This window comes from Heterodontus francisci, chromosome 15 (assembly GCF_036365525.1).
Source record: "Heterodontus francisci isolate sHetFra1 chromosome 15, sHetFra1.hap1, whole genome shotgun sequence".
NCBI lineage: Eukaryota > Metazoa > Chordata > Chondrichthyes > Heterodontiformes > Heterodontidae > Heterodontus > Heterodontus francisci.
In genome coordinates, this window is record NC_090385.1 from 36,679,185 (window position 1) to 36,705,685 (window position 26,501).

Genomic DNA, 26,501 nt, shown 5'->3' on the forward strand with positions numbered 1-26,501 from the left:
GTTTACTCAAATTTCATATTTTAACAAATATATTGAAGCATAGGGAGGCAGGGTGGTGAAACCCAAACAGGATACTCTTACTGTGGACTATTGAAGTGAAATTCTGCCAGGTACTATTCTCATGCAAATGTATCAGTGCATCGATACGAAGTTACGCTGACCTCCAATGGAACAAAAAGTATTCGCCTACTTATTTTAATCGGTTATCCTTTCATTAAAATATGGAAATAAGACTGTACAAAATGCATTAACAGGTCCATATGCTATGATTTCACTCTATATGCATTGATACATACTAAAATGGAACTTCCCATATTCTTTATTCACCAGTTAGTGAAGTTTTTTAATTGATAAATTGCATGCATCGCTTGATTGAAAATGTTTCCTCTGGCTCCAGAGCTGAACATTTTGTTATGCCATTTTGGATCATTAAATTGGAACAATTCTGCCTTTCAATGAAAGAATGAACTCAAGAAATTGAGTATAATTATAGACTCCCACCACCCACTAAGCAGATGGAGTTTTTTTTAATAATAAATACAAACCTGAGATCCAAGTCAAAAACACCCTGAGTATTTATGCTGTACGTGTCAATGCACAGTGAATGCAATATTGAAAAAAAGTCCAAAGGCTCACCGTGCAATACAATCAAGACAGACTCAGCATGTTGGTCTACGTCTCTTTCTGGGTATGAGCAAGTTCCTGCATTTCTTAACTAAGCAGAGCACAATAGTGCATCCCAAGGAGCTGGTAGCAGATGGTATCCTCACCCTCAAACTCAGTCAATACGATGTTTCAAAAATAAGCCATATGCTGCCTGCATAGTTCTGACTCTGGGCCTGATAATGGATCCAGACCAATATTCATCCCAAAGCCACTGAAACAGTGGCTCTAAAAATATCTTTGGGCAACTTCACTTGCAACATAAATATTTATCTCAAATAAATTTGAGGGTACTTGCCATGCCTGAAAACACTTTATTTTAATACATGTAAGGTTAAGTTTCTCAGCCCAAATGGTCAACCCTGCTGTCACAGAAATCATAAATAAAATACACACATCTCACTATACGGCTAAAGTGTCAATAAACATTATTAGTACTCTTGATGAATATGCCTTGAATTTATGTGGGGATCTTTCTATTCTGGAAGGCAGCAGTAAATGCATAATACTAGGCATTTTGTCATGCTAGCTTCTTAACAGAATGACTCAATATCTTATCCCCACAGGTGATTAACAGTCAAAAGGATTTTCTTTCAGTGCTTTCTCCATCCATACAGCATCATAGTGCCCTTCACAATTCCATACTCCCCATTCCACTCACTACTATATCTGTAGTTGGTTCAAGAGCTTTTGACATAGATTTCTGCCAATTTAAAGTCATAGTGGATACTTCTTTAAAAATGAAAATTTCTTACTCCTCCCCATATTTTATTCCCTCCTCTCCAGAAGGCACTCACTCTTGTTTAAGATGTAGTTCCATGAGTATTGGATACTCTCCTGTATTTTGTCCAAGTGGTTATTCTTCATACGTGAATGGACAGAATGATAAAATATTTATCTCCTATGCAACGTTTGGCAACAACTCAGGATGAGATCCAATCATTGTTCTAACCTATTGCCAGGAAAGTTATAGTCAGACAGAAGGGCACAACGTTTATTGACCCTTGTAGCTGAAGCCTATGGACTTGGTTCCCAGTGTGACGTTGGGTTACGTGCAGGGAGGGCCGGAGAATTGGAGCGATAGCAGTCCGCCACAGAGCCCGAGGCCGGGATTGCTGGGCTCGATCTTCCCGGCGGCGGGGAAGGTCTGTGGCTGTCCCTATATAACTCTGCGACAGGTCCCTGGTTTAAATATTTAAATTACATGTCTGCATTAATTAAAATGTAATCCACAGCGTGACATGCAGCACTCATGTGCTTTCACTTTCCCGTTCCGGGATAGCTGGCACCACCGAGGTAGGGAAGGGGTCAGCTCTGCACTTCGTGTATAGGGAAGGTGGGGGTGGAAGGGGGAAACTCTACACTTTGTTGAATAGTCTGCAGGGCGGGCAGCCTTTTAAAAATGGTGCCATCCCCTGCTTCCACATCATTGATGCCGTGAATGAAATTGCCAATGCTGTCCCCACCACGTGATTGAGGTGGGCAGCCGACGTAAATATGTAAAGTGGCCACCCGCAGCAGAATTGCAGGTCCCATGGTGGACTGCCACAATTTTCCTCGCACGCCCCTGCTCCCGGCAGGTGTCTACAAAATCCAGCCCTCGTCATTTTCTAATTAATGAAACTGAATTCACAATAGTTCAAATGTCTCAATGAGAGAATGCATAAATTTGTGGAATTTTACATAATTGAAAAGTACAACCATAGAAATTTACAGCACAGAAGGAGGCCATTCAGCCCTTCGCTTCCGTCCTGACTGAAAAGAAGCTATTCAACCTAATCCCACTTTCTGGCTCTTGGTCCATAGCCTTGTAGGTTACAGCACTTGAAGTGCATATCCAAGTACTTTTTAAATGTTATCAGGGTTTCTGCCTCTAGCAGTCTTTCAGGCAGTGAGTTCCAGATCCCCATGACCCTCTGGGTCTAAGTATTTCCCCACAAAACCCCCTCTAAACTTCCTACCTCTTACCCTAAATCTATGTCCCTTGGTTATGGACCCCTCAACCAAGGGGAATAGGGCCTTCTTATCCACTCTATCTGACTGTTCATAATTTTATACACTTCAATTAAGTCATCCTTCAGCCTCCTCTGGCCCTAGCCGATCCAATCTTTCCTCATAGCTAAGATTCTCCAGTCCAGGCAACATCTTTGCAAAACCCCTCTGTACCCTCCCTAGTGCAATGACATCTTTCCTATAGTGCAGTAGCCAGCATTGCACGCAATACTCCAGCTGTGGCCTAACCAGGGTTTTATACATTTCCAGCAGAACCTCCCTGCTCTTATATTCTGTGCCTCAGCTAATAATGGGCCGGCACAGTGGCGCAGTGGTTAGCACCGCAGCCTCACAGCTCCAGCGACCCGGGTTCAATTCTGTGTACTGCCTGTGTGGCGTTTGCAAGTTCTCCCTGCGTCTGCGTGGGTTTCCTCCGGGTGCTCCGGTTTCCTCCTACATGCCAAAAGACTTGCAGGTTGATAGGTAAATTGGCCGTTATAAATTGCCCCTAGTATAGGTAGGTGGTAGGGAAATATAGGGACAGGTAGGGATGTGGTAGGAATATGGAATTAGTGTAGGATTAGTATAAATGGGTGGTTGATAGTCGGCACAGACTCGGTGGGCCGATGGGCCTGTTTCAGTGCTGTATCTCTAACTAACTAACTAACTAATAAAGGCAAATATCCCATATATCTCTTTACCACCTTATCTATCTGTCCAGCCACCTTCAGGGATCTGTGGACATGCACTCCAAGGTCCCTCTGTTCCTCTACACATATATATATCAGGTCAAAACAGGGATTGCTGTCATCAACCTCATTGGCCCTTGAAAGAGCTTTGGCTAGTATTTTGTTTCCACCAATAAAGCCTGCTATTTGTATCTGGAAGTCCATTAAGCATTTCTTTGTGAAATGTGCAGTGACAGCTTAGTCTAGAGCCTAGCTCTTATACAACTGTTTCCCTGAGAAGGTTTCATTTGAGATTGCCAGGTTTTCTATGAATAATAGTTTGGGATCTATAAAATCTCCTAGCTTTCTTTCATCAACATGAAATCTAGCAACAGGTACACTCATGAAAATTCTTGTACATACAGCCAAACTTTTATACGAAACAATTGGGATCACATGAAAGACAGTGGAAGCACTTATAATGACGTTTAGTTTTGGGAAGACCTCCTGATAGGTGCTGGAAATGGAGAAACATTATTCCAAGCAACATGAATGACCAAATAGAGCCAACTAAAGTAAAAATACACTCTGTAGGAGCAGTCCCTCCCCCTACAAGATCTATCGGTCAAGATTTTTCTTACAACATGTGGAAGAAATTGAATCAAGGACAGAATTATTACTATACTCATCTGAAGGAGAATGCAGATAGACACAATGCATGTGATATCTAAGCCATTGTTTTTGCTACTTGCAATATTTGTCTGTTTCTCTGCTCATTTCCTTAAAGTTGAGAGTATAAATAATATTAACAAGAAAATCCATCACCATTCACAACATCTTAATACATACAATTAAATGTAATGTCCTTCCTGGTTAGGGCATCCATTAACCTTTCAATAGAAAAGTAATCATATGAAACAGGCCATTTCCTGTGGTGAGGATGCCATTATCTGTGCTCTACAAATGCTCGCCCTGCAACCCTCAGCAACCTGGCTTTACAGAAAATTAATAACAGTGCTGCTCATTAAAAGACACAGAATTAATAAACAACAGAAGCAACAAGGGCAAGTCTCAGTAACAATAAGACACAGCAGCTGAATCTCAGCAAAGTTTACTTCCATTGGTAGAATTCCATTAAAAAGGTAACCATTAGTATGGCATGTTAAGCTGGTTTTCAAAAGGAAACATCAAAGAAAGAAATTGTTATTCTCAATTTTCTATCCTGAATGGGTGAAGCTACTGTAATATCTATGTGGATCATCATCTTTAAAAACAAATTGGTAAACATCAACTTGAGGGAAAAAAGGAAGATGATCGGTGTGAGAGAAAAAAAGTCAAACATCAATATGGATGGGGAAGAAAACAGAAGGAAGTGCCACCAAACAATTAACAGCAATCAATAGAAAAAGGTCAGAAGAAATTAATTTGAAGCTGATTTATCAAATTACTCACTGTGAAACAAGTAACTTGCAAACCAGTGGATATTTATATCAAATTCCTGATCTTTTATTTTTCTGGAGCACAAGTCAATTGAAAACAGTGAAAGACCATTACCTCCAATAGACCATGTGCAATCTTCATTGTCATGTTTCATTCTTTTTTCTAGTAAAAACAGTTTCTGCTCCTTTAAACAGATCTGCCTGTGGTACAAAGTCTTAATCAATGAAATTACTGCCTTTCTGTATTCTACATTACTGCATTTTTACTGATCTTCTGTTCAAGCATTAGTCCCCTCACTTTAATGTGCAAAGGCCACTAGAAAATCTAAAAATAAAACACAATTAATTATCAACAACTTAAACTTCCAATGTACTTTTCAGCATTGTTTGTTTGACTGTCATTGAGTTTCATATTCTGCAGTTACTCATTTGCTAATTTAACCACAACTAATCTTGCTCATCTTCTCTTCTTCTAAATGTCAGTGATCAGAAATCTGAAGACACATTCTTTATTATTTCCCACAAGGGCAGGTGAGAAATTTGATAACATTATCAAGGTTGAGTAGTTATTCACTGCAAGTTTCCCAAAAACTGTTTGTAAGAAGTCATTTGAACTGTATATTAGGGCTAGGAACTGGAACAATATCGTTTTATTTCATGAGAAATCAAGGTGATGGCCAAGGGCCACTGTTCAGGGTATCACGGTGGAAAAGAATAAATGAAAAGATGGGATAAGTCAGCAAAAAGCAAGCAGTTGCCAAGCCTGAGGTCTCTGTTGGACAAGCAGCAAGATGCTTACTAGTGCTATAGCAGGTAAATTTTAGTTGGCTAAACTCCAGCAGCATGCCTCCCTATACTTGACAGTACCTGTACCTTGTAGGATGTTAACCTGTAGGTAAACTCTCTGGATTGAATTTTATTTCCCTGCCACCCAGAGCGGTGGCGGGTGAAAAAAATGGCGGCCCACATGCTCAGGCCACGCACTGCCGCGTCGCTGAGATCTAGCATGTGGTGGCTCATTTAAATATGCAGGGAGGTCCACCCCCCCCCAATCACATTGCACTGCGGCCTCTGCAAGGCGATGAAAGGTGTCAGCTGCCTCTGCAAAGGCTCTGGCACCATTTTTAAGGGGTTGCCAGACCTGTATAGTTGAGCCTCGTAACCTGCCCGCCACTCACTATGCTATAAATAAATTTCTGACCTGTTCCCCCCAATACAATGAAAATAAATGGCCACCCCGTTCCCCCCACAAAACACTTGCATGGAAGATGTGACCTCTCCCCCACAACTGCACAAAGTGCAGAGGTCACCCCTTCCCCCTCCCCCAACATTAGAAATGCAGAGTTGACCTCGTCCCCTCCTCCACTTCACGAAAAATCCTAAATTCCCCCCTTCTCCAACTCGGTGGTGCCAGCTTTCCATTGACGGGAAAGCGAAGGCACGTGAGTGCTGGCTGCTGCATGGAAGATCCCGGAGAGTTGGTAAGATCGCGGTGAATGGTGTTTAAATTTATGCATTTCCTTTTGTTACGGCCACGTGAGGAGGGGATCACCGGCTCCCCTCTTGCCCTTCCTCTTATTTGACACTAACAGTTGTTGTGCTTACCACCTCAGTGAGTGTTTTACCTTTTATCTTTAATGTGATCATGAAAGAAGCAATCAGACAGGTTTTCTTCAGTCTAAACAAGAAAGTGAGTTTATAATACTTAACAATCTAAACCCGATCTAAAAAAAATATAAAAAACACGCTTCACATTCATGCACACATTCACATGAGAATCACACACACACAAATAGATTTCAGATTTTGTGGTTGGATTAGAGTCCAGAATAAATAAAAATTAAATACACAGTCTGTGAGGTTGGATGTTTCGGTGGCCTCCCAGCTAAAGTTGTATTCACAGTACACTTTGTGGTTGGCCCGCTTGGCTCAGGACTTTCTTGGAGGCAGACTTATAGGTGGTTCTCTTCCCTGGTCTCTGTCTGTAACATTCTGTAGGCTTGGAGGGTCCACAGTCACAGGTTATTTTCTAACTTGTGGTGTTATCTGGAGAGGGAGAGGGAAGCACACAGCCTTTCTGCTGCTGCAGAGTCTGAATTACTGGCTTGATTCTCTTTGTTCAAGGAAATTCCCAGTTTTCACAGAGATGGACAGATGGTCACATAACTGCCTCAGTGTATTCTCTGGAACATTCTAATGAGATTCAAGGATTGGAATTAGCTCCCCAGGCCCCAGGATGCCAATTTTTACACTTGGAGGGGTTTGCTCTTTCAACATCAAGGTGTTAGGATTGCCTTGAATGCCATGCTAATGAAGCAATCTTAGGTAAGTCAATCACTCAGAGCAACCATTGTTCTGGGTCCATGTTCCTCAGACCTCTGTATCCGGTTGGAGGGTTTGGAATGTGAAAAGATGTTTCAGATGCAATTTGCAGAGGCTATCTTGGCTGCCAGTTTTTTAAAAGTTAATTGCAGGATTTTTTCCATGAAAAGTTTAATGTAAGTTTCCAACCGATCAACTAATATTCCTTATTTGGCATATTGTTTTGCTTGACATTTGGTTTAAATATTTCAAGTTGTGTCCCGTCACCAAACAGTGGGGGGAGGCTGCCACAGAGCCTCACTGCTGTTGGGAAGATTGGGCCTGGCAATCCTGGTGTGTCAGACTATGTGGCGGGCCGCTGCTGCTGCGAACTTCCAAACCGCACCCCCACCAGCACACCACCAACACCCCCAAACCCCACCAAGCAGCCCGACGTTGGAAACTCAACAAAAATCCCGGCCTCTGAATTTGAAAAGTGGACTGTGCCCCTGTAAGGATGGAGAGTGCACACCTTTTTCACTAGCTGATTTGAAGACACTTAAACATGATGTTCGGTTTCTCCACACGCCAGATACCAAATACATATATTTTTTTGGCTGAATTTTTTTTTATTCATTCATGGGATGTGGGCGTCGCTGGCCAGGCCAGCACCTATTGCCCATTCCTAATTGCCCTTGAGAAGGTGGTGGTGAGTTGCCTTCTTGAACCGCTGCAGGCCATTTTGGGTAGGCAGACCCACAGTGCTGTTAGGAAGGGAGTTCCAGGATTTTGACCCAACGACAGTGAAGGAACGGCGATATAGTTCCAAGTCAGGATGGTGTGAGACTTGGAGGGGAACTTGCAGGTGGTGGCGGTGTTCCCATGTATTTTCTGCCTTTGTCCTTCTAGTTGGTAGAGGTTGCGGGTTTGGAAGGTGCTGTCTAAGGAGCCTTGGTGCATTGCTGCAGTGCATCTTGTAGATGGTATACACTGCTGCCGCTGTGCGTCGGTGCTGGAGGGACTGAATATTTGTAAATGGGGTGCCAATCAAGCGGGCTGCTTTGTCCTGGATGGTGTCGAACTTCTTGAGTGTTGTTGGAGCTGCACCCATCCAGGCAAGTAGAGAGTATTCCATCACACTCCTGATTTGTGCCTTGTAGATGGTGGACAGGCTTTGGGGAGTCAGGAGGTGAGTTACTCGCCTCAGGATTCCTAGCCTGTGACCAGCTCTTGTAGCCACGGTATTTTTCTGGCTACTCCAGTTCAGTTTCTGGTCAATGGTGACCCCAAGGATGTTGATAGTGTGGGATTCAGCGATGGTAATGCTGTTGAATGTCAAGGGGAGATGGTTAGATTCTCTCTTGTTGGAGATGTCATTGCCTAGCACTTGTGTGGCGCGAATGTTACTTGCCACTTATCAGCCCAAGTCTGGATATTGTCCAGGTCTTGCTGCATTTCTACACGGACTGCTTCAGTATCTGAGGAGTCACGAATGGTGCTGAACATTGTGCAATCATCCGCGAACATCCCCACTTCTGACCTTATGATTGAAGGAAGGTCATTGATGATGCAGCTGAAGATGGTTGGGCCTAGGACACTACCCTGAGGAACTCCTGCAGTGATGTCCCGGAGCTCAGATGATTGACCTCCAACAACCACAACCATCTTCCTTTGCGCTAGGTATGACTCCAGCCAGTGGAGGGTTTTCCCCCAGATTCCCATTGACCTCAGTTTTGCTAGGGCTTCTTGATACCATACTCAGTCAAATGCTGCCTTGATGTCAAGGGCAGTCACTCTCACCTCACCTCTTGTGTTCATCCCTTTTGTCTATGTTTGAACCAAGGCTGTAATGAGGTGAGGAGCTGAGTGGCTCTGGCGGAACCCAAGCTGAGCATCACTGAGCAGGTTATTGCTAAGCAAGTGCTGCTTGATGGCACTGCTGATGACACCTTCCATCACTTTGCTGATGGGGCGGTAATTGGCCGGGTTGGATTTGTCTTGCTTTTTGTGTACAGGACACACCTGGGCAATTTTCCACATTGCAGGGTAGATGCCAGTGTTGTAGCTGTACTGGAACAGCTTGGGTAGGGGCGTGGCAAGTTCTGGAGCACAGGTCTTCAGTACTATTGCCGGAATATTGTCAGGGCCCATAGCTTTTGCAGTATCCAGTGCCTTCAGTCGTTTCTTGATATCACGCGGAGTGAATCGAATTGGCTGAAGTCTGGCATCTGTGATGCTGGGGACTTCAGGAGGAGGCCGAGATGGATCATCAACTCGGCACTTCTGGCTGAAGATTGTTGCAAATGCTTCAGCCTTATCTTTTGCACTGATGTGCTGGGCTCCCTCATCATTGAGGATGCCAGCTCTTCCAGTTAGTTGGTTAATTGTCCACCACCATTCATGGCTGGATGTGGCAGGACTGCAGAGCTTCGATGTGATCCTGTCCTGTGTTGTAGCTTCACCAGGTTGACACCTCATTTTGAGGTATGCCTCGTGCTGCTCCTGGCATGCCCTCCTGCACTCTTCATTGAACCAGGGTTGGTCTCCTGGCTTGATGGTAATGGTAGAGTGGGGGATATGCTGGGCCATGAGGTTACAGATTTTGGTTGAGTACAATTCTGCTGCTGCTGATGGCCTACAGCGCCTCATGGATGCCCAGTTTTGCATTGCTAGATCTGTTCGAAATCTATCCCATTTAGCACGGTGACAGTGCCACACAACACGATGGAAGGTATCCTCAATGTGAAGGCGGGACTTCGTCTCCACGAGGACTGTGCGGTGGTCACTCCTACCAATACAGTCATGGACAGAACCATCTGCAGCAGGCAGATTGGTGAGGACGAGGTCAAGTATGTTTTTCCCTCGTTTTGGTTCCCCCACCACCTGCCGCAGACCCAGTCTAGCATCTATGTCCTTTAGGACTCAGCCAGCTCAGTCGGTAGTGGTGCTACCGAGCCACTCTTGGTGATGGACATTGAAGTCCCCCACCCAGAGTACATTTTGTGCTCTTGCCACCCTCAGTGATTCTTCCAAGTGGTGTTCAACATTGTGGAGTACTGAGTCATCAGCCGAGGGAGGGCGGTAGGTGGTAATCAGTAGGAGGTTACCTTGCCCATGTTTGACCTGATGCCATGAGACTTCATGGGGTCCGGACTCGATGTTGAGGACTCCCAGGGCAAGCCCTCCCTACTGTATACCACTGTGCCACCACCTCTGCTGTGTCTGTCCTGCCGGTGGGACAGGACATACCCAGGGATAGTGATTGCAGTGCCTGGGACATTGTCCCTAAGGTATGATTCCGTGAGTATGACTATGTCAGGCTGTTGCTTGACTAGTCAGTGGGACAGCTCTCCCAACTTTGGCACAAGCCCCCAGATGTTAGTAAGGAGGACTTTGCAGGGTCGACAGGGCTGGGTTTGCTGGTGTCGTTTCCGGTGCCTCGGTCGATGTCGGGTGGTCCGTCCGGTTTCATTCCTTTTTATTAACTTCGTAGCAGTTAGGTAGAACTGAGTGGCTTGCTGGGCCATTTCAGAGGGCATGGAAGAGTTAACCACATGTCTGGAGTCACATGTAGGCCAGACCAGGTAAGGACAGCAGATTTCCTTCCCTAAAGGACATTAGTGAACCAGATGGGTTTTTGTAACAACTGACAATGGTTTCATGGCCATCATTAGACTAGCTTTTAATTCCAGCTTTATTAATTAAATTCAAATTCCACCTTCCGCTGTGGTGGGATTCGAACCCATGTCCCCAGAGAAATACCCTGGGTCTCTGGGTTACTAGTCCAGTGATAATACCACTACGCCACCGCCTACCCTTGATTAAAAAATGAACTCTGCATGGATAAAGTTATACCTATTTTTCACTGCTAGCAGTGTTACCATCAATACTCATGATACCATCTCTGCCTTTAAGGATAGAATTTATGCAATCTTGATAATCCCCTTGGCTTTACTAAAGAATAATTAATTCACTGGGCTCTTGCTGTCTAAAATACAATGCACAGTAGTGATTCTTTTTAAATCATGTCTCACAAGTGTCTTAACTCCAAAACTTGATGATACAAACAAAAATCAATATATTTCAAAGCTTTAACATTTTTTATGTTTGTCCTTATAGAATGTCATAGGAATATATGTAATTGAACATAACATAGGTTATTATTGTTTAACATGTTGATGATAAGAGATTATTTGATTGGTTTTACATGAATGCTTGTGTTGCAAGAAAAAAAATTGAATCTTAGGAAAATCTCTATTTCTTGTTTAATGTATTTTAATTCTTTAATATATTAGGTTAAAAATTGATTTTTATTGTAGCTAATATTTGTCACTGCTAATTATGTTAAAATTCAGACAAATGATTCTGTTCAAGAACAACAGCAATGAATTGCTGTTCAGTTTTGTAGCTGTGTTTAACCTCTTGGATTACCCATGATGAATGATACATATAATTAAATGCCCTTAAAAGGGCACCATCCTCATCAGCAGGGAGGCAGACGAGTCAAAAAGCATGTCATTTTTATATTGATGTCAATATGCAAAATAACATGACAATGACAATTTATGACATTGTTTGACAAACAAATGAAGCTGTCAGGCACTTGCAGAAAAATGGTTCTTCTTTAGAACCTATGATTTTAATTCGCTATTTTTGTCATACATCAGCCCCATATGGTTTGAATCTCTTACTTTCCTGTCAGCTCTCCTCCACCTTTAATTATTGATGCACATCATTCTGAACACAATTAATTCACAAAAGTTAACTGGAATTACACCAAGGCCGGAATTTTAAGTTGAGGTGGTGACCCCGCCTACTGGATAAAAAGTCAGGGACAGACCGTCTCCGCCGGGCCTGGAAGCCTTGCAGCAATTTTGCATGGCCCAAGGCATTAATTGCTCTCGGTCGGCACTTCCTCCCCTCTGAGACAGGAAGCCCTACCTCCAAGAGCTGCTGGCCAATCAGAGGGCCAGTAGCTCCTCAGTCCCAGCAGCGCCACCGGGAGTGGTGGCCATTGCTGGGACTGCACCCAGCCAGAAGAGGAAGATGGATGTCGCCCTTCAGGAAGGTAATTGGGGATGGGACCTCACTGGGGACAATCAGCTGGATACCAATGAGGAGAGTGGGGGTTGGACTGTAGGGCAGTGGGGTAGCTTTAGTGGGGGTGGCTCATGCTGCTGGGGTGGGCCCTCCATGGGGCCCCTTCCAGCCTACAAGGAGACGACCAGGTATTACTGGGCGGCCTCTTAAGGTGCTCAAGTGCCTGTTCGCTGCTGGAAAGATACCAGTGGTGCTGGGAGGAGGTCCTTGAGTATTAATTAATTGGCTACTTAACAGCCTCAATTGGCCTGGGGTGGGTAGGCCTCTTCCACTAGTAAAATAGCAGCAGAGGAAGGTAGGTGACGGGACCGGCAACCCCCGCCTCCTATTCGATTTTACCCTCACCTGCCTCCCAGCCTGCTAAAATTCCAGCCCAAGTAAGTAAATCATAGAATCATACTGTCGTTACAGCACAGAAGGAGGCCATTCAGCTCACATTTGTCCATGCTGGCTCTTTGCAATTGCAAGTCAGTTTGTCCACCTCCCCTGTCTTTTCCCTGCAGCCCTGCAAAGTTTTTCTCTTCAGGTATTTATCCAAACCCCTTTTAAAACCATGATTGAATCAGCCTCCACCACATAGAAGAGGATGGTAGCAGAGTGGTAATGTTACTGTGTTAATAATCCAGAGGCCTGAACTAATACTTAGAGGACATGAGTTCAAATCCTACCAGAATAGATGGGAGAATTTAAATTTAATTAATTAATAAATCTGGAATAGAATGTTAGTCTGGTTAATAATGATAATGAACCTTCTGGATTGTTGTAAAGGCCCATCTGGTTCACTAATGCCCTTCAGGGGAGGAAATATGCTGCCTTTACCTGGTCTGGTCTCCGTGTGATTCCAGACCCACAGCAATGTGGCTGACTCTTAACTGCCCTCTGAAATGGTCTAGGAAGCAACTCAGTCGTAGGCAGCTCACCACCACTCGCTCAAGGGCAATCAGGGACTTTGCCAGTGATACTCACATTCCAAGAGTGAATTAAAAAGAAACTCTCAGGCAGTGGATTCTTGACAGTGCATTCCAGATCCTAATAACTCGCTGCATAAAAAAGTTTTTCCTCACGTCACCATTGGTTCTTTAGCCGTTCATCTTAAATCAGTCTCGCCTGGTTCTCGATCCTTACACATCAATGGGAACAGTTTCTCCCTATATACTCTGTCCAGACCCCTCATGATTTTGAAAACCTCCTTCGAATCTCCTCTCCAACTTCTCTTCTCCAAGGAGAACTGCCCCAACTTCTCCAACCAATCAAGTAACTCATCCCTAGGCCCATTCTTGTAAATCTTTTCTGCACCCTCTCTAATGTCTTTACATCTTTCCTGATGTGCCATGCCCAGAATTGAACACAATAATCCAGTTGAGGCCGAACCAGTCGTTTACAAATGTTCACCATTACTTTCTTGCTTTTGTATTCTCTGCCTCTATTTATTAAGCCCAGGATCCTGTCTACTTTACTAACCACTTTCTCAACCTGCTTTTCCACCTTAATCCATTTCTGAACATATACCTGCAGGCCCCTTTGCTCCTATACCCACTTTAGAATTGTATCCTTTATCATGCCTCTCCGCATTCTCCCTACCATTATATCACTTCACACTTCTCTGCATTAAATTTCATCTGCCACATGTCCACCCATTCCATCAGTCTGTCTTTGTCCGCTTGGAGTCTATCACTATCCTCCTCACTGTTCACAATACTTCCAAGTTTTGTGTCATCTGCAAATTTTGAAATTGTGTCCTGTACACCCAAGTTTAGGTCCTTAATATAGATCGAGTAAGTGGTGGTCTTAATAGTGACCCCTGGGGAACCCCACTGTATACCTTCCTCCAGTCCGAAAATCAACCGCTCACTACTACTCTCTGTTTCCTGTCATTCATCCATGCTGCCACTACTCTTTTTATCCCATGAGCTTTAACTTTGCTGACAAGACTGCAATGTGGCACTTGATCATAAATGCCTTTTGGAAGTCCACGTACACCACATCAACCACATTAACCCTCATCAACCCTCTCAATTACCTCATTAAAAAACTCAACCAAATTAGTTAAAAATGATTTACCCGTAACAAATCCATGCTGGCTTTCCTTAATAAGTCCACATTTGTCCAAGTGATTGTTAATTTTGTCCTAGATTATCATTTCTAAAAGCTTCCCCACCACCGAGGTTAAACTGATTGGCCTGTAGTTGCTGGGCTTATCTTGACATTTTTTTTGAACAAGGGTGCTATATTTACAATTCTCCAATTATCTGGAACCACCCCTGTATCTAAGGAGAATTAGAAGATTATGGCCAGTGCCTCCGCAATTTCCACCCTTACTTCCCTCAATATCTTCAGATGCATCTGATACGGTCCTGGTGACTTATCAACTTTAAGTACAGCCTACCTTTCTAATATCTCCACTTTATCATTTTTTAGCCCACCCAATATCTCATCTACCTCCTCTTTCACTACAACTTTGGTAGCATCTTCATCCTTGGTAAAGACAGATGCAACATACTCATTTAATACCTCAGCCTCCATGTGTAAATCCCTTTTTTGGTCCCTAATCACCTCCACTCCTCCTTTTACCATTCATATGCCTACAGAAGACGTTTGGATTCCCTTTGATGTTAGCTCCCAGTCTCTTCTCATACTCTCTCTTTGCTTCTGTTATTTCTATTTTCACCTTCCTTCTGAACTTTCTATATTCAGCCTGGTTCTCTGAACTTTCTATATTCAGTCGAGTAAATAAACACCAATGATCTACAGTTTACAAAAAGCAGGACAAATCCAATCCAGCCAGTTACTGCCCCATTTGTGTACTTTCAATCATCAGCAAAGTGATGGAAGGTGTCGTTGACAGTGTTATCAAGCAGCACTTACTTACAAATAAACTACTCACTGATGCTCAATTTGCTCAGCTCCAGATCTCATTACAGCCTTGTTCGCAAACATGGACAAAAGAACTGAATTCCAGAGGTCAGGTGACAGTGCCTGCCCTTGACATCAAGGCAGCCTTTGACCAAGTGTGGCATTTGCTGAGCCCGAGTAAAATTGAAGTCAATGGGAATCAGTGGAAAAGCTTCCACTGACAGGAGTCATATTTAGCACAAAAGGAAGATGGCTGTTGTTGTTATTAGAAGCCAATCATCTCAGCCCCAGGACATTGCTGCAGGAGTTCCTCAGGGCAGTGTCCAAGGCCCAACCATCTTCAGCTGCTTTATCAATGACCTTCTTTCCATCATAAGATCAGAAGTGGGGATGTTCGCTGCTGTTTGCAGTCATCCATGCACACATGCAGCAGGACCTGGATATCATTCAAGTTTGGGCGAAAAGTGGCAAGTAACATTCGCAACAATTAAGACCATCTTCGACAAGAGAGAACCTAACCATCTCCTTTGATGTTCAATGGCATTATCATCACTGAATGCCCCACCATCAATAGCCTGAGGGTTACCATTGACCAGAAACTTAATTGGACCAGCCAAATAAATACTGTGACCACAACTTCAATTTTACTAGGGCTCAACAAATGCCACACTTGGTCAAAGGCTGCCTTAATGTCAAGGGCAGGCACTCTCACTTCACCTCTAGAATTCAGATGGTTATTTTGTAGCAAGTAACTCAACTCTTGACTCCCCATCTACCAGGCACAAGTTCAGTGCTGGGGCCTCAACTTTTTACAATTTATATAAATGACTTGGATGAAGGGACTGAAGGTATAGTTGCTAAATTTGTTGATGACACAAAGATAGGTAGGAAAGTAATTTGTGAAGAGGACATAAGGAGGCTACAAAGAGATATAGATAGGTAAAGTGAGTGGGAAAATATCTGGCAAATGGAGTATAATGTGGGAAAATGTGAAATTGTCCATTTTGGCAGGAAGAATAAAAAAGAAGCATATTATCTAAATGGTAGTTTGCAGAGCTCTGAGATGCAGAGGGATCTGGGTGTCTTAGTGCATGAATCACAAAAGGTTAGTATACAGGTACAGCAAGTAATTAGGAAAGCTAATGGAATGTTATTGTTTATTGCGAGAGGAATTGAATACAAAAGTGGGGAGGTTCTGCTTCAGCTATACAGCGGCATTGGAGAGACCACATCTGGAGTACTGTGTACATTATTGGTCTCCTTATTTAAGGAAGGATGAAAATGCATTGGAAGCAGTTCAGAGAAGGTTTACTAGACTAATACCTGGAATGGGTGTATTGTCTTATGAGGAAAGGTTGGACAGGCTAGGCTTGTATCTGCTGGAGTTTAGAAGAGTAAGAGGCCACCTAATTGAAACATATATGATTCTGAGGGGTCGTGACTGGATGGATATGGAAAGGATGTTTCCTCTTGTGGGAGAATCTAGAACTAAGGGTCACTGTTTAAAAATAAAGGGTCGCCCATTTACGACAGAGATGAGGAGAAATTTTTTCTCTGAGGGTCGTGAGTCTTTGGAACTTCCTCAAAAGGCAGTGGAAGCAGAGTCTTTGAATATTTTTAAGGCAGAGGTAGATAGATTCTTGATAAGCAAGGCTCCTTAGACAGCACCTTCTAAACCCGCGACCTCTACCAACTAGAAGGACAAGGGCAACAAACACATGGGAACACCACCACCTGCAAGTTTCCCTCCAAGTCACACACCATCCTGACTTGGAACTATGTCGCCGTTCCTTCACTGTCGCTGGGTCAAAATCCTGGAACTCCCTTCCTAACAGCACTGTGGGTGTACCTACCCCACATGGACTGCAGCGGTTCAAGGCAGCAGCTCACCACCACCTTCTCAAGGGCAATTAGGGATGGGCAATAAATGCTGGCCTGGCCAGCAACGCCTACATCCCGTGAATGAATTTAAAAAAAGGGAGTGTCAGGTTACTGGGGGTAAGCGGGAATGTGGAGTTGAGGTTATAATCAGATCAGCAATGAACTTATTGAATGGTGGAGCAGGCTTGAGGGGCCAAGTGGCCTACTCCTGGTCCTAATTCGTATGTAAGTTAGGAGTGCAGTTGAGCACAGCTCCAACAACACACTAGAAGCCAAAAACCATCCATACAAAACAGCCTGCTTGATTGGCATCCAACCCATCACCTGAACCATTCACTCCCTCCACCAAACGCGCACCATGGCTGCAGGGTGTACCATCTACAAGATGCACTTAGCAACCTGGAATGGCTCCTTCAACAGCACTTTCCACAACCTCAACCATCTAGAAGAACAAAGACAGCAGGTGCATGCGAACACCACCACTTGCAAGTTCCCCTCCAAGTCAGACACCATCCTTATTTGGAAATATTTTGTCATTCTTTCATTGTCACTGTGTCAAAATCCTGGATCACGCCACCTCACTGCACTGTGGCTGCACACACACCACACGGACTTGCGTGGTTCAAGAAGGTGGTTCACCAGCTGGAGATGGGCAATAAATGCTGGCCTTGCCAGCAACACCCACATCCCACGAATGAACAAAAAAAAGTCGACACCAAAATAAACTGCCTCAACAATAGATCTTAAAGACCAACAAATGAAGTCAGTGCTTTAAATGCAAACACATTTAACTTTCTCACCTGCAGCAAGAATATATCACAGAAATAGTTGGATCTCCCATCAATAATTTTTACATTGTACTGATAGTTTGCACTAGCAGGAGTTTGTCACCACATTCCAATTTATTAATGTGCTTATTTTATTCAGTTTTGATTCATTAAATTCTAACTGTTGCCTCACAATAGCTTTGTTTAAGGAGGATTGCAGGCTGGACTGCAGTGTGAAATTCTAGCAGCATAAGTGTTTCTCTAGGATAAATGTTTGGGCAGCATAGGTCTGCTCCTGATAGCTTTGCTTCTTCCTATGGAGATGAAGGACTCTCATAATGTGAAGTACTCTTTCCAGCAGCCTCACCAAGAGCTATCACAATTTGACTTACTGAGCACAATTCATTTTAAGAGCACAGGAATTTCTTTTATTAACATTGGCTGTGACATAGAGGGGAACACTCACACATCAATTTCCATTCTAGAAGCACAAAAATCTAGGCTGACACACCAGTGCAGTACTGAGGGAGTGCTGTGCTGTTGGAGGTGCTGTCATTCAGATGAGGTGTAAAACATTCCATGGCACCATTTCAAAGATATACAGGGTGTTTCTCCCTGATGTCCTAGCCAATATTAATCCTTCAACCAACATCACTAAAACAGATTATTTGATCATCATCACATTGCTGTTGGGGGGATCTTGCTGGGCAGAAATTAGCTGCCACGTTTCCTACATTAAAACAGTAACTACATTTCAATGGTGCTTTAATGGTAATAAAGCATTTTGGGATGTCCTAAGGTCATGAAAAGTGCCATTTAAATGCAACTCTTTCTTCTGCATCCCATTTTAATACATTTCAGCTCCACCCAATGCTTTCTGACCATGTCCCTTACTCCCATTTCTCTGTGGAAAAATGCCCTCTTAGCTCTTGAACCCTTTGTTTGTTTCAGTGCCTTCTGTGATTTTCTAGCCAGGGTCAATGAATATCTGTCACCAGCAGGAATCCGAGCTGAATGGCTCCCTGTGGCATTGTGGCCAGTTTCTGCCACACCAGCTAAAGTTGTTTAACTCCTCAAAGACCAGGGGCAGGATTTTCACCCTGATTTGAGAGCAAGAATGGAAGCGGGTGGGCATGTAATTCGGCGCTGCTGACTGGCGTGCTGATACCATCCTGCCACTGAGACATTTTGCTGGAGGCTGGTTTGGGGGCTGAACAGCTATTCCCCCCCCCCCCCAAGTGAAGGGTAGTTAGTTAAGATAATTTAAAGGCAAATTATCAGAGGCTGATTGTGGTTTTCTTGTCTGCCTATGTGTCCCACATGGCGTCGGGAGCGCTCCAAGATGCCTTTGAGGTTCCCCTGAACTATTTGGTCACAGCTACAGCTGCAGGCCACCCTGTAGAGAGGCTCCCCCCTCCACGATGGTGGCCCGGCAGCTATGACCATTTTTTAATTTTAAAGTTGTTGAAAGTTTCTGACAGGGCACCTCAAGATGGAGATGCCCTCCCTCTCCCTTATCTGAAATGGCAAGCTGCAGCTCCTTCTGTGCTGCCATGAATCAGCGCACTCAGGCAGTGCTTTGAACATTTTTGAAAAAAATGTTTCTATTAAAGATATTTCTTGTTATATTTAAGAGTGGTAACCTGTTGCAGTTTTAATAATATAGCTGAAAATGGGTTTGTCGCAAAAAATAAGCATTTTAATTAGTCTTTAGTCTCTAACCTAATTTTAAATAACTTGCGAGTAACCTAATTTTAAAAAACTTGGAAAAAAATCTCTCCAGAACCATTTACTCGTTACAGTGTTATAGTCACATCTAGAGCTGAATTTGGTACTGCCCTTGGAGGTGGGCGCAGAGGGAGGGGCAAACAAAATGGCAGGGCTGCGCCGTTTCCAAAGTTGCCCAGGACCCCCCCATATTTTCTGCAATGGGCAAGGCTGAGGATTGTCTTCCTGACCCAAGCCAATTAAAGCCCTTAAGTGGCCAATTAATGGTCAGGGTGGTCCTTCCTTTGGGGGTAATCCTGGGCCCTTGGAGGGCCCTGCCAGCGGCGATCACACCCCCCCAAAATCCTGGAAAGACACCCCACCCTCAGCAACCCAACCCCACTCTGTCAACTGGGCCTGCCTGACTGGTCCTGATGACCCTGACCCCATTTATCTCTCCTGAGGTCTCAAAACTCTTCTCCTCTGCAGAGCCTGCTGCAGTGCCAGCAATGACCACTGCTCCCAGTAGCACTGCTGGTACTGCAGAGCTGCTCACCCTCTGATTTGCCGGCAGCTCTGGAGACGGAAGCTCATCCCTTAAAGGGACAGCTTTCCTGACAGTGGGCAGTTAATTAGCTGTCCACCATGTGATAGCAACCGGGGTCCAACGGAGGGCCAAGGCAGGGTTTCTCCCCCCCCACCACCTTCTGGCCTACCGCTGGGACCCCATCACCAGAATAAAATCTGGCCCATAGTAACATTGTCAGTTTCTTAGCAAATTTTTAAAAATTCAAAGAGTTTAAAACATGCCCATTAAGGTCCTTATGCCTGAAAAAATCATAATTTTAACAGCCTCCTTGAAGGACTGCAAATGGGCACAGTTAGCAGAAACTTGTGATGATTAATTCGATCTGGGAGTATGGCCAATTTTATGGGTCATGTTGGCTTCCAGCATGATGTTTATTTCGCTGCGTAAAAGAGCGCAGAAATCAATATACGCTTGACGTAATTGATGCAGGTTTGGCAGATCTTGGACAAATTGCCCTGAAAAAGGAAACAGCATAACCTAGCTCCTGGAAACTCCTGCTCAGTGATTCAGAGTTTGCTCTCTCTACTTCCTGTTTATTTTTGGCAGAAATGGAATGTTAACACCACCAATATTTTGCAAGAATTGACTTTTTTCCTACTATGATTTTTGAGTGGGTCTCAATTTACACAGCCTACGCTCCTGGTAAACAACGGGAAGCCTCATTACCGCATGCAAATCAGGTGTCCAACAACGGTTAGGATCGGGGGTTCATTTTGGTAAAGGACAGAAAGGCGCCTGGTGAGTGCTGGCCCCACCCAGTGTACATAGTGAGAAATAACAGAAGCAATGTCTTTTAAAGGGCCCACTGGAAGCAGGTGTGACAAGAAAAAAAACACTCTACATGGCACACTTGGGTTTTCAGAGAAGAGCATAATTAGTTCCCCTCCTCCTCACTGACAGATAATTTTCTTCATTGCTTGCCCCTGCCCACCCTTCCTCTTGCATACAATGCTCTGTGACTGGCCTGTTGGATTTCCTGCGACTCTAAAGCAGTAAGCTGTTTATCTGGCCTCAAGTTCCATGGGCAGCTTGACAATTAAATTTACACAAGTCCTGACCATCAAAATGGTTTGGGCCTCTTGATAACATTAAGCACCCTGTCCACTGCCCACCCAATGAACACTGAGGTCTAAAATTGGAGCCTGTGAGAAAATCTCCTCTAGGTACTATTTATGTTCGAACACTTGTGATTTAGCTCGTAATAAAAAACAGAGGAAATCTTCCCACTATATTTATGATGTCACTACCACATAGCAAACAGGGGAAATCTCTCATTATATTGTTCTGAGGTATATTCTGTCAATGAAATAGATATACAAGACAGGCGATGACCTCATTGAATGGTAAAACAGGCTTAAGGGGCTATATGGCCTACTCCTGTTCCTATGTTTCTAAGACAAAAGTACTGCATTTATCTCCATTTATCTTTTGTTCTAATAGCAAGATCATTGTCAAAGCAGTTTTAAGAGTCTCCACTCGCAATCTTAAGTTGTCTTTTCTGTTTTCAGATGCTGACAGTCCTGTTGTGTTATTTCCAATCATTTCTGTATTTATTTCAGATTTCCAACATCCAGTTCTTTTTAGAGGTAATAGGCACCAGGCATTTTACACATTTCAACGGTTGTACGTTATTATGTCTGTTCAATAACTTTGCTCAAAATTTATCAAGACAAAGTCAGGAGCCATGGTCCAGCAATTTTACAACATTGATAGTATAATAATAATATAAAAACGAGAGCCCTAATGGGGCACACATATACATTGCTGTATTAATTTACACCTAAAGGAATTCCAAAAGCTAATTGAGTTCCAGACCATTTAAAATCTCCTTTGGACTTTGAGGTCACCTCAAATCTCAAAAGCTTCAAGATCATTCTAAATTTTATCTGATAGTACATCATTTGAAATTATTAAGTAATGTATAATAATAGTGAGGCAGTGTTAGTATATTGCTGGATTTAAGGAAAAATGGTGCTATCAAATCATTTGTCTGCTTTAATCACTTAAGATTGGTGTCTGTTCAATCACACAGAAACCAAGAATTGGTCGCACTCATACTGCAGCTTGTTCTTTACGATGTGGTACTTGTAATTTTCTCCTCTAGTCTCCTGAAGACACTTGGTTACAGTTTTAAAAAGGTACTAACCACCCTCTAATAAAGATGGAAAGCTGCTTAATCACTCTTTAACAAGCACAATTTATATACAGGGGGTGCAAACAGCACATCATGAAAAAAATACAGCCATGGTCTGAAGAGCATCCAGCAAATGAACAGGGGATCCAACAGGCACAAGAGACGACCTTGGTAAGATATATGAAAGCCCAATTTGAAGTAAAGTGCTAAAGTAATTAAGAAGGATGTCAGTAAAATATCATATATGGGTCCAAGTGTGAAGTGCCTCGCAATATTTTACTCTGTTAAAGGTGCTATATAAAAGCAAGTTGTTGTTGGAATTAACAAATTTGAAACATGATTGAGAAAGCAGGCACAGAAAAGCCAGGCCTATGAATGATGGTCTGCACAATTCTCTCTTACAGTATGGGGGAAAATTGTCCTTTGCAGGCACAATTAAGAGCAAATAAGCGGGATCCAGCTGTAAAGGCCTGCTCAGGTCACAAAAAAAAACCCGACCCGAACCCGACAGAACCACATTGGACCCGAGCCCATCCCAAACCGACCCCATCCGAGCCCGATCCGATCACTGGAATGTTCCCTTTACTTACCTTGTGATTCCCAATCTACAGGAAGCTGCAGCGTGAGCGTGATGACGTCACAGAGATGCTCACTCGCTCACTACGCAGACTCAGAGTTTCCCTCCTTGACGTCCCGGACTCCCAGCTCAGGTAGGTTTTTTCACTTTTAACACTTCTTGCTGTATGTGTCAGACCCGGACCCGGCCCGACTCAGACCCGGCACGACCGGAGCCCGAAAACCGGGCCTGGAAGAGCGACCTGACCAACCCGAACCCGACACATTGTTGGGTCCTCTCGGGTTCGGGTCGGGTAACAGGCCTTTATCCAGCAGGAACAGGAGACAGTAGTGGGAAAATATAAAGTAGAATGAATCCAATACAAGGTAAAGTGCGAAAGTAATGAAGAAGGATGACTATTAAATTATACATGGATCTGAGTCACAGTTACCTTACCAGCCAATAAATAGGTCTCAAGAACAATTACTTTATCTCACAGTTTATGGATGCAATTTGAAATTAAATTACACAGCTAGAGTTATTACATAGAGTCATTATGGCACAGAAGGAGACCATTTGGCCTATCAGGTCTGTGCCAGACTCGGATATGCTGAGCTCATATATACCAGACTCGCCGCACTAGTATATATAAATATTACACTTACTTGTAATATGCAAATACATATTCATCCACATGTTGAATTCAATGTTCTTATAGTCATTTATAAGTCTCTTTCCCACTTTACTGTTACATCCTTCCCCAGCTCTAAATCCCAAGCTATTAGGACAATCTGAAAGAATACCAGTATAAGGGAAAGCAACTTTATAGTATATGTTGTTTTCCCTTACATTGGCATTCTTATGGATTATCCTGATGGCTGCAAGACAAAAAGCTTTGAAAACATGTCTCTATTTTCAGCAATACTCAAGTTCTCTATGACCAAGCAACAATTTATATTATCCCTTGAAGGACACAATCGTTTTAAATAGGCCAACTTTACCCAGTATGTTACAACTTCTAAAACGTGTCCATTTAGTGAAAAGATACTACAAGAGTTAAGTGAACTTGATCACTTGCAATACTAGCCTTTCAACTGGGTTTAAATAAATGCTAAAAGATCAAATGCAGGCCTATTCTATCTGAAAACTGTTAAGGCTCACATATGAAATAAGTTTATACCATTTTAATCCAGTTGTGAGTAAACATCTGCTACGAGCACAAAAGTACAAAAGAAGAATAAATCAAAGCAGTTGAATGAATTATCATATGTTTGCAACTAGCGTTCTGTGTTTGTAAATGGGGACAGATTGGGGCAGGGAAAGAGGTGCAATCCTTTTATGTTGAGTTTGATGCAATATACCAAGGAAATGTAGAAAAGCTTCTGTACCCTGTCTGCCTGAACCTTACATGGATGGAGGAGAATGGACACAGGAAAGAATCATAAGATAGGGCTCATCAGTATAAGATACTTGACCAGACAAAGGAGTAGTTTGAAAATAATGGTTTCAGATATGCCAAATCATCAGAACTAGAGAGCACACTAGGAGTCCCGGTGGTAGACCCAGAAGTGGGCGCTGTCCCCGCTACTCACATGTGCAGCCAGCCCAATGCAATCACATGTCAGGCGATCACTTTACATAAAGGTGGTGCAAGGCCAGCCAATCACGTGACGGGGGCGGTATTCAAGGCACCGAATGCGGTGTCAGACGACTCCAGAGCGGGTGCTGGCACCATATTTAAAGCCCTGCTAGCATTGTTGACGTACACTCATCTGCAGTTTCCTGTCTCTGTTGAAGCCACTGTTGTAGTAACCCCTGAACCCTCCACCCCTGGGAAGGATACCGCAGGATGGTAGAGGCAAGTCACAGAATGGTTTAGCCATGCCTCACTCAAGATTCTCCTCCAAGCTGCAAGGGGAAGGTGGGAAGTCCTCTTCCCCAGAGATGGCAAGAAGAGTTCCTCATGCCTGACCAAGCAAGCCTGGACGAAGAAAGCAGAGGAGGTCAGCAGCCATGGGGTCATCCCCCAAACATGACCCTTTGCCACCTTCTTGTGGTGCCTCCCTCCCCTTGTCCCGCTTCCTCCTGCATTGCCACATTTATTCCCTAAAAAGGAGAGAAGTATGGAGCAGTCACCTTAGCAGAACAAAGGAGGTCGTTGACCCTCTTGAGCGGCTCTTCAATTGTGGATGGTGAGACTGGCATCTCTGTGCAAGAGAGTGAGGATTGTTTTCCATCGACATACAGATCACTTCTGGAGATCCACACCACACACGTTTGGCATGACGAGATCTGCAGAGCCTAACCACACAATTGTGTTCTATCGTGTCAGTTGGCAGCATTTTTTTTTATTCATTCATGGGATGTGGGCATCGCTGGCGAGACCAGCATTTATTGCCCATCCCTAATTACCCTTGAGAAGGTGGTGGTGAGCTGCCTTCTAGAACCGCTGCAGTCCATGTGAGGTAGGTACACCCACAGCACTGTTAGGAAGGGAGTTCCAGGATTTTGACCCAGCGAAAAAGAAGGAACGGTGCTACAGTTCCAAGTCAGGATGGTGTGTGACTTGGAGGGGAAATTGCAGGTGGTGGTGTTCCCATGCATTTGCAACCCTTGTCCCTCTGGTTGGTAGAGGTCACGGGTTTGGAAAGTGCTGCCTGAGTAGCCTTGGTGCGTTGCTGCAGAGTATCTTGTAGATGGTACACACTGCTGCCACTGTGCGTCGGTGGTGGAGGGAGTGAATGTTTGTGGACGGGGTGCCAATCAAGTGGGTTGCTTTGTCTTGGGTGGTATCAAGCTTCTTGAGTGTTGTTGGAGCTGCACTCATCCAGGCAAGTGGAGAGTATTCCATCATTTGATATAGTGCCACATCAAAGGTTATAGTAGAAAATAAGAGATCATGGAGTAGGGGGTAACATATTGTCATGGATAGAAGATTGGCTAGCTAACAGGAAACAGAGAATAGGCATAAGTGGGTCATTTTCTGGTTGGTAAGATGTAATGAGTGGTGTACCACAGGGATCAGTGCTGGGGTCTCAACTTTTTACAATTTATATAAATGACTTTGATGAAGGGACCGAAGGTATGGTTGCTAAATCTGCTGATGACACAAAGATAGGTAGGAAAGTAAGTTGTGAAGAGGACATAAGGGGACTACAAAGGATTATAGATAGGTTAAGTGAGTGGGCAAAGACCTGGCAAATGGAGTATAATGTGGGGAAATGTGAAGTTGTCCATTTTGGCAGGAAGAATAAAAAAGAAGCATATTATATAAATGGTGAGAGATTTCAGAGCTCTGAGATGCAGAGGGACCTGGGTGTCCGAGTGCGCGAATCGCAAAAGGTTAGTCTGCAGGTACAAGAAGTAATTAGGAAAGCTAATAGAATGTTAGTGTTTATCACGAGGGGAATTGAATACAAAAATAGGGGGGTTATGCTTCAGCTATACAAGGCATTGGTGAGACCACATCTGGTGTACTGTGTACAGTACTGGTCTCCTTATTTAAGGAAGGATGTGAATGCGTTGGAGGTAATTCAGAGAAGGTTTACTGGACTAATACTTGGAATGGGTGGGTTGCCTTATGGGGAAATGTTGGACAGGCTAGGCTTGTATCCGCTGGAATTTAGAAGACTAAGAAGTGGCTTGCTTGAAACATATAAGATCCTGAGGGGTCTTGAGACGGTGGATGTGGAAAGGATGTATATCCCCTTGTGGGAGAATCGAGAACTAGGGGTCACTGTTTAAAAACAAGGAGTCGCCCATTTAAGACAGAGATGAGGAGAAATCTTTTCTCTCAGAGGGTCGTGAGTCTTTGGGATTCTCTTCCTCAAAGGCTGTGGAAGCAGAGTCTT

The 26,501-nt window shown here is 43.8% G+C and overlaps 1 protein-coding gene across 6 annotated transcripts in view; it reads right to left on the minus strand.

Moving 5' to 3' along the window:
- Window positions 1–26,501, minus strand: part of tenm1 (teneurin transmembrane protein 1) — a 1,688,122-nt gene that overhangs the window by 1,619,127 nt on the left and 42,494 nt on the right. For 5 of the 6 annotated variants that reach the window (XM_068047386.1, XM_068047389.1, XM_068047387.1 and 2 more), the window contains exon 1: window positions 4,878–5,022. The exons of the other annotated variant lie outside the window; for it this stretch is intronic. The gene's annotated coding sequence lies outside the window, so the exon portion shown is untranslated. Of the gene's footprint in view, window positions 1–4,877; window positions 5,023–26,501 lie in introns of those variants that run through there. 6 annotated transcript variants of the gene reach the window in all.